This window comes from Echinops telfairi, unplaced genomic scaffold (assembly GCF_000313985.2).
Source record: "Echinops telfairi isolate 266 unplaced genomic scaffold, ASM31398v2 ScPeMD7_7;HRSCAF=31, whole genome shotgun sequence".
Classification (NCBI taxonomy): Eukaryota; Metazoa; Chordata; class Mammalia; order Afrosoricida; family Tenrecidae; genus Echinops; species Echinops telfairi.
The window spans coordinates 5,471,439-5,481,203 of NW_022103904.1; positions in this window are offsets into that span (position 1 = coordinate 5,471,439).

The following is a 9,765-nucleotide window of genomic DNA, read 5'->3' on the forward strand; positions in this document are numbered from 1 at the left end:
TCTAGAATTCCACAATCTTAGACAAAATACAGGACTTTTTTTAAACCACAAGACAATTGGATAGATTTTTCAATCAACTTCTGGAACCCCTGGTATCCTTTATGCCACACACATTGACAGAAGATGTGTCTGTATACACATATGCATTGAAGATGTGGTATTTGTTTATGCATTGAGAAAGAGGTATTTGAATTCAATGCTCTGGGGTTTCCAAATGTAATTGAACTTGAAAGGTATATAATTACCCAAAACAATGATTAGGTCCCCTATGACTGCCTCATCTCTGAAGCAACTTGATGCCAAAATTTTCAGTTGACTAATGATGTTTGCTGACAGAGCTTAAATTAGCAGCATCTGTGATTAGCTTTGGTTATACTCGGATTACCTAAACCAAAACCTGCTTCAAAACCATTGGGGGTGGGGGGGCCACAGGAGAGAGTAAGAAAGAATATATTTAAGGTATATCTGCAATTAACTCACAAACGTCTTCTTAAATATTCTAAAATAAGACAATTCTTGGTGATTCTCCCCAAACTATACAGTGAGAGTGTGGCAGTTTTAGGGCTAACAAGATGAAAGAAGGTTTTTTGAGAAAGCCTTTGTCCATTTGTCTTAGTTTCCTACTGCTGTTGTAACAAATATACTGCAAGTAATGGCTTTAAAGAGCGAAACTGTATCTTCTTATAGTTCAGGGGGTTAGAAGTCCAAATCCTGGGCACTAGGCTTGGGGAAGAACCGGCTCTTTCTCTGACGGCTGTTGGCAAAGGTGCTCCTGCAGCTTTTATAGTCCCAACATTCGTCAGTTCCTTGGTAAGCTTCATGTGCCTTCCTTGTTCTCCTTGATCGAACTGCCTCTGCATCTGTAGCTCAAAAGTGATTACATTTAGACTACAGCTTGCACCCGCATCGCCTCATTAACAGAATGCAGACAGTCCTCTTCCCAGATGGGGATGTTACCTTGTGCTATGGAGTAGATTTATACTCAAAGCAATCCTACAGGATAGAGCAGAACTGCCCTCATAGGGGCTTCCTAGCCTGGAATGTTTTCCAAGGGCACATCTTTTCTTCCATGAAGCTGCTGGTGGTTTTGGCATCTGTCAAATTGTTATTTCAGTTAGCAGCCTAGAATTTAACTATTGTGACACCAAAGTATAAAGCCAGTAAGGGGGGGGGGCGGGGGGGGGGGGCATAAAACCAAAAAGTACACTGCTGTTGAGTCTGTTGCAATTTCAAGGGTTCTGTATGACAACCGAGAAGCGTCCTATAGGGTGTCCAAGTCTGCACGTCTTTGCAGACTCGGACTGCTACAGCTTTCTCCTGGGCGTTACTGGTGAATTCAAACTGTTGACCTTTTGGTTAGCAAGCAGGCACTTAAACTGCACCACCAACCCTCCTTCCCCAGGTATATTAACATGTACAATTTAAATTTTAAAACAACTGTCATCTCTTTGATTCCAATTCATAACATCCCTAAAAGACAGAATAGAACTGCTCCCTAGGACTTACAAGGCTGTAAATCTTTTCAAGAGCAGACAACCTCCCCCAGGGCCCCTGGTGGGTTTGAACTATGGATCTTGTGGTTAGCAGTCCAAAGCATAGCACACTGCACCACCGGGGCTCCTCTGATAAGTGTTGAGAGGGACATAGAGTGGAATTTCCAAAGGTAAATTATGAAATCCCATAACAAAAAAACGGAGTCAGATCTCACTCCCAAACTAAACTTCCCGGCAGAACCCAGGACAAGGAAGCGTTGAGGAATAATCATATTTCAGTTTTGAAGTTAATGTTCAGTGTTTCTAGAAGACTTGGAGAACTCTCCTACTTTGTCTAGTAAAAGGACAGCACACTTTATCTGGGACTTCCCACCACAGTTTGCAGACATCGTTCACGGAGTTCAAGACTTGGCTTCTCTCCGATGTCACTCCCGAGATACAAGCGAGCTGCGCCGGGTTTCCTCCCGAGTCACTGCTCGATACCTCGCTGCTTGCTCTGTCAATGGCATCAAAATATTGTTTAGTAATTTAGGAACGGCCATGTAATTTTCTTCCCTCGCAAGAGTAAATTAGACACTTACTAAATAATTGACAGAAATACTTAATTCTAGGGATGTCTTCGGGGTGTGCTATTATTTGAAAAGAATTTAAAATAAAATATTCTTTCAATTGCTCAACATGTGACATGTATTTTCATGCCCGGTCACATCTTAGAACTATGTCAGAGTTCCCCCTCTTCATCCCAATGTCCCTACTCAAAAACGACCTACAGTGTCTGCGTGGTTCCTACAGGCTGAGGCTGAGGGGGGTGAGCCAAAGCCTCTCTTCTGTAGGCCTATCCCAAATGAGATACCAAGAAGCTTTAATGTCAAATAACGGGATGCCCTTATGAAAGACACTCAAATTTGAAACTCTTTCCTTTGGCCACCTGCCAAAGCAGAGGCTCACTCGTCTCACCGAGTTTGTACTCAGATCTATTTGTTTAGCGAAACTCTCTCTTGAAAATTCCATCTGTGATGGCTTCGTGAGCCTCTCTTCAATTGGCCCAATATTGCTTTAGAGCTTCTGTCCTACTTTCTATTTCAGTGAGTGGGACCTGGAGTCTTAAAAGCCTACAAGTAGCCACTTAACATAAAATCAACCAGAAAAAAAAATCACTGTCATAGAGTCAATGCCGACCCATAAAGACCCTATATGACCGGGTAGAACTGCGTCTGTAGATTTCCAAGACTATAACTCTCTACAGGAGTCGAAAGCCCTGTTTTTCTCCTGCAGAGAAGCTGATCGCTTTGAACTAATGACCTTGAATTTGGCAGCTCAACATGTAACCACTACACCATCACGGCTCACTTCACATATAACAACTGGTATCAATTTGCCTGGAACAACAGAGAAAGAAGACCCAGAATCAGAGAAGGCAATGGACTGTGAGTCTAATGGCACCCATGGGCTACTTCTACTTCTTCTGCCATGAGACCAGCAGAAATGGATGGGGCCTGGCTATCAGCACTAATCATTTTGATCAAGGGTCTATCAAATGGATCTTAATCAAAAGGAAGAAACCAGCCATAGGATAGATTGAGACGGAAGGAACTCCCGAATCTGTTATCTGGAAACAATTTTTAAGTCTTGTTTGAAAACTATCCCATAAATATCATCTTTCAACTAACAATTCAGCTCATTTAATAAACAATGCTCATCTTGAGCACTGGGCTTTTTAAAAGAATTACGTATGTGAAAGTAAGTGGACAACACACAGATGAGAACTTCATGGGGCAGAGTCCAAGGTAACAATGGTGACACAATATATAGGCTGAAACTGGGAGAACAGTGACACAGTGTGAAACCTGTAACCACTGTCAATGAACCATACATGTAAAAACTGTCCAACAAGCCTAAGTTTTGTTGAATTATTTTCACCAAAAGAGATTTTTTAATAAATTCATTTATGTACGGGCAAGCTTTGGAGAGCTATCACTTAACACTAAACTATCAACAATGCAACTATCACAAAATTCATAGGCCAATGTATTGATCTGTGACTCAACAAGGAAGAGAAAGAATTAACAGTTCTGTTTCTATAGCAGCAATAAGTTATTTTCTAGAATGTTCTCTTCTTTTTACTGTACTGTCCCAAATGATAGGTCTGAGAATAGGCTTGAACATTTCAGATAAGGGCCCATTTTCTTCTCCACCATTTTCCCATTGACTTAATTGCAAAGGGATGAAGAATAGTGCCAGTCCACCTCTCCAGTACCATCCCTCCCCAGCCTGGCTCAGAGAGCCTGTGGCCTCTGCAGGGAGTTTACCTTTTATTCAGTGTCCATCACGTGGTAAGCACTCGTATGGCCCCGTGGATAGCACAAGTGAGGGATTGTCTCAGAATCTTCAAACGCTGTCCCAGCTAGTGATTCTGGGTTATTCTAGGGACTCATTTTATGGATGGTGATACACACAAACAGAATTTCAGCATTATTTGATGGTGTTTGAATGATGCCTGGATCTTGTGTTGTAAAATCCAGTCTTCTTTTTATAGATGCCGTCGGGAATCACGCACGTACTGCAATAGTCAAAATATAAAAGTATTTTAACCTTTTCTTGAATATTTCTATCAATCCTCAGTAAGACCATTCAAGTACTGTTCGTTTTTTTGTGTGTGTGTTTTTTTTTAATCAATTTATTGGGACTCATACAATTCATCACAATACATAGATCAATTGTGTAAAGCACATCTATACATTTGTTACCCTCATTATTCCCAAAATTCGCTTGCCTCTTGGGTTCCCGGAATCCGCTAATTTTCCTTTTTCTTTTTTTCCCCCTCCCCTTCCCTTCCTCCTCCCCTTTCCCCCATGCACCCTTAATAATTTATATATTATTATTGTATCTTATATTACACCGTCCTTTGGCTTTTCAGGGATGCTCGCCCTGTAAAGTCTCTTCTCCCGTGCTTTCTTTTACTGTTGTGTTTCAGGTATTCTTGGCACCTGATCTCATCCAGGGAGGCTTTTGTTTTTGATTCGTTTCCCTTTTTTTCCTCCACCATTAGGTCTAGCTTCTTTCTGCCAGATCACAGCAGCCTGTGAACTTGGCTGGCAGAAACAGCATAGCGCAATAAATATGACACTTACATTCGAGGAAGGGAATACAGGCAGTAAATAAGTAAGCAGTAAACCAAAATTATCAGATAGTGTGTGTTTGCTGATAGAGATAAATTCCACAAGGAAAATGGAAGATGGCAAAGTGAAAAGGAGGGCTGGTGGGGGTGCCAGTCAGGGACACTCTAGAGAAAGAAGAAGGTGGTCGGAAAAGGCATTTCTGAGATAACTTAAAAGCTGACAACTAAATGGCAAGAGAAAGCTAGTTTCGCAAGTATCTGGAAGAAAAGTTTCCAAAAAGGAAAAAGCAAGTACAGCATCTTTAGCCTGGGAAGGAGTTTAACTTGATTGTACTTAATGTACAGTGTCAGGTTGCCCGATAAGTAAGGTAAGTGCCGGCTTGCTTGTGCTTCCTGATAAATCTGTGGTGAAAATAGTCACTGTTTTTCACCTCATCAAAGTTTCTGTTTCTGGATGGGGCTGACAGCCATCTCTCTCCCAAACCCACATCTCTCTATACAGAATCAAAGCCTCTTTTCAAATCCACAGGGGCAGAGTACCCAGTAAGCAAGGTAAACACAGGCTTACTGTGCTTACTTACTAATCTGTAGTGAAAGTAAACTGTAGACTACAGATAAGCAAGTAAGCTCAAGCAAGCCTGTGCCTACCTTGCTTCCTGGGTAATTTACCCTTGTTTATGAAGTAGAGGAGAGCAATACCTGGCACTAATTTGTACAACTGCCTCCTTTTACCACCTCCTCTCAGTTCCCTGAAGCTGACCTAGAGCCCCAGTGGAAAAACGGTGGAAAGTATATTACCATTTAGCCAGGTCCCCTGCCCCACGCTGAAGAAGGCCTAGCTTACCTACTACACTGAGCTCAGGTATGTTGCATGGTTCATTTTGGTCATTGATGTGTGATGGGTGTCACTTCCAGGCAAAAGATTTGAGAGTCAATCTGTGCTTCGCCGTCTCCTCACCTGTCCTCCTCTCCCAGACCACTAGCACTGATTCATACATAGTTGATCTATTAGAATGGGTCCTCAAATGAGAAAGGCAATGAGGCAGAACACACCCTGAGCCAACACAATGGGGAAAGTATGGAAGCAAGAGATCAATCTTTGTTGCTTTAACTATTGCGTTGGGGGATTATTTGTTACTGCACCATAACTTTGCCCAGGCTAACTAATACAGAATCTTTCAGCAATACGCTACAATGACTCCAGTTCTGAATAGACCTAGCTACCCAAGTGGAAAAGAAGTGATTTTTGAGACATACATTTTAACACATGCCTTCAGCCCACTGAAAATTCTGGAACTCTCCTCTAGGCTTCGGCGAACTCCTGATGTGGCACAGCAAGGAGAGCACTATTGCACCGTCTTCTCTGTTGCTGCTGCTGTCGCTGACGCACTCTCTTTTGCTCTGTGGTTCTCTCTTCTGATCTTCTGACAGGACCCCACTGTATGAGGGACGCCTGAGGGATACAAGAAGAACCTCTGGATGCCACACCACTTTTGCTGGGTACCACCACTTCCCACCAGGCCCTGCATGTGAGTCTCCAGTACAGGATTCTGAGAAACAGATGAGAAAAATGTCATTCTCTGTGTGTTTTGTGTGTGTTTGACATTCTACTGAGGACTACCAAAAAATAGTGCTGTTTGGTCTTTCAAAAATTTTAGATGAATCAGCTCTTTTGGTTTTCATTTGAAGCATCTCTCCTTCCTTTCCCTTCCATGAGACTGGACCAGGTAGCCAAGTCAAGAGAGAGAGAATAAGAGAGCGTGGGCACCTCCTGGATCTTCAACTAGGTAGCATACTTGACATAACACTGCTCCTAGCCAACAACTTAGTGTGGCAGAGGTACTAAGGCAGACTCAATTCTTGGGAGACACAGACTTCTCTAAGAGACTTCTTTATCTCAAAAGTTCCCAAACAGCCTTGCTGAACTTTCTTTAGACTGCATGGCCATCTAGGCCATTTCTACCCAACCTTTTTTCTTACTTTTCTTCTTCACACAGGCTCAAATTTGCTTTGTAGTCGGGTGGTCCTCCCCCTTTACTCACTCTCCTCCCTGTTTCTCTCCTACACATTTCTCCCTGAAAAGTTATTATACAGTTACTCTTGTCTTGGTATCTGCTATTTGCTTCTCCCTACACTAATACATGTTGTTGTTGTTGTTGTTGTTATGTCAGGTGCCATCCAGTTAGTTGGGTACAATTCACAATGACCCCATATTCTATAGAATGAAACACCCTCTGGTTATGTGCCCTCCCTACAATTGTGATGTTTGAGTCCACTATTGCAGGCACTTCAACTTTTGTTGAAGGTCGTTCTCTTTTTCACTGACCTCTACTTGACCGCCACAGGGACTGGTCCTTCGTGACAACATGTTTAAAGTAGATGAAAGAGCGTCTCACCATGTTTCCTTCTAAGAAGTATTCTGGCTGTATTTCTTCCCAAATAGATGTGTTTATTCTTCTAGCTGTCAATGATATATTTAATATTCTGTTCAAACACCATAATTCAAAGGCAGCTATTGTCCTTTGGTCTTCTTTATTGATTGTCCAACTTTTATATACATATGAGACGATGGAGAGTATTTTGACTTGACTCAAGTATACCTTAGTCCTCAAAGTGACATTTTGCTTTTTTAACACTTTAAAGAGATCTTTGGCAGAAGACTTGCCGTGTGCAATCCATTCTTTGGTTTACTTACTGCTACTTCCATGGGCACTGGTTGTGGATCTAAAGGAAATAAAATCTTTGACACTTTCCATCTTTTTTCCATTTATCATGATGCTGATTATTAGCCCAAATGCGAGGGTTTTTTTCTCTTAATGTTGAAATATAACGTATATTGAAAGCTGTTGTCTTTGATCTTTATCAGTGAGTGCTTCGAATCCTCTGCACTGTCAGCAATCAAGGTTGTCTCATCTACATCTCGCAGGTTGTCAATGAGCCTTCCTCTAGTCCTGATTCCGTGTTCTTCATAGCCTCAGCGCCTTGGATTATTTTCTCAGGGTACAGATTAACTAAATATAGTGGCAGAATATAGCCCTGGTGCAAACTCTTCCCGATTTTAAGCCACTCAGTCTCCCATTGTCTTCAGTGCAACTTGGACTTCTTCTTTCAGTACTCTGGATTCTTGATCATCTACTACTTCTTGAAATGGTTCAATGTCAATCATTTTTTTTGGTATGGTGACAATATGTATTTCTTCCATCCTCGTTTGGTGCTTCCTGCATTGTGCACACCCTGTTACACTCTTAAATATTGAATGAGAAACATGAAATATCTATCAATCAGAGGAAACATCACACCATATTATAGTCTAAATTCCCCAAACACACACAAAAAATAGACCAGCAATTATTATTCTGGAGAAACAGACATGGAAAACAAGATTCTTTGCAATATATCGCAATCACAAAAATGCAAATCTAAGCAATAGCAAGATACTATTTTCCCCTCTTGCATTGACGCAAGTAGAAAATAAATTTTAAAAACAGGTTAAAAACAAACAAACCAGGATGGCCCCAGGTTGCTGGGAAATGAAGTGCCCTTATATATTGCTGTTGGAAACATTAGCTGATGTGTGTTTTCTAGAAGGCAATTCTGCAACATATACCAACATTTTTAAAGATGCGCAATTCAACTTTCAGAAAACTATTTTAAGGAACTATTAAAAATGTGCATAAAGATTTAATCATACAAATGTATCACCAAAAACTGTTACCACTTAAACATCTTTTGTGAACTGTCTATTCCTGTCTTTTGACCATTGTGTTTATCATTCCCTTTTGTAACATTCTAGAATATCCTCTTCCAGCTCCTTTTATCAGATTGATTCCAAGCTCTTTCTTTGAAAAATACTTTGAGTGAGGATGCAGATGGGCTGGACGAATCAACAAGGTGGGCTCCTCTAAAGGGAAACATAATTACACAACTCAACTCCGTGCAGTGGTGTTTATGCTGCTACATAGAGCCAGCTCCTTATGTGGAACCCACCTGCCAACACTGGAACAGCATTCAAGGAAGCACTGCTTCCCTGAGAGAACGGAGCAATCACTCCTACCTGGAGCAGGGCTACACCAGGTGCGCTGGAATTACCAAAATCCTAAATAATCAGTAGCGTTTGCCCTACTTATCGATATTGTTGTGAGTAGGTGCCCTCATGTCGTTTCATCTACCAATGACCCTACAGACCGTAGAACAAGACATGACACCATCTATGTTTTTTTAATTAAGAGATCATTTTATTGGGGGCCCTTATAACCCTTACAACTCTGATAACATCCATAAACCAATTATATCAAGCATACTTGTATATATGTTGCCATAATTATTTTCTAAACATTTACTTTCTATCTGAGCCCTTGGTATCAGCTCCTCTTTTTTCCTCTCTCTCCCCCTCCTACCCTCTTGTCTCCTTGATTAATTATAAATTATTATTATTTTCATATCTTATTGACTGCTGTCTCCCTTCCCCCATGGCTTCTGTTGTTAGTTCCCCCTGAAGGGGGTGGTGGGGTATGTGTTGATCATTGTGAATGGTTCCCCCTCCCCCCATCTCTCCCCACTTTCCCCTTCTGGTATTGCTACTCCCATTTCTGTTCCTGTGTTGTGAGCTCTTATCTCTTATCTGAACCTGAGTACATGGTCTGGTCTAGGCTGTAGTGAAAGGCAGGACTGGGGTCATGACTGTGGGGGGTGAGGAAGCCTCAAGGAACCAGAGGAATGTTAAGGCACTATCTTCACAGATGTCCCTATGATGGAGTCCACTGTTGCAACCACTCCCCTAAACCATATAACTCACAGCAGACAAGTCAATTCCAACTCTGACTAAATAGGACAGAGTAGACTTGCTCTACAGCAGAATGTGTACAGGAAAAGATTATTTCTTCTGTCTTCCACAGAGGGGTTGGTGAGTTAGAATCACTGATCATGTGGTTAATAGCCCAACTCTTTTTTTGTTTTTAATACTTTTATTAAGGGCTCTTGCATCTCCCATCACAATCCATACATTCATCCATTGTGTCAAGCACATTTGTACATATGCTGCTATCATCATTTTCAAAGCATTTTCTTTCTATTTGAGCCCTTGATATCAGCTCCTCATTTTCTCCCTCCCTCTCCTGCCCTCCCGCATGAACCCTTGATAAGTTATAGATTGCT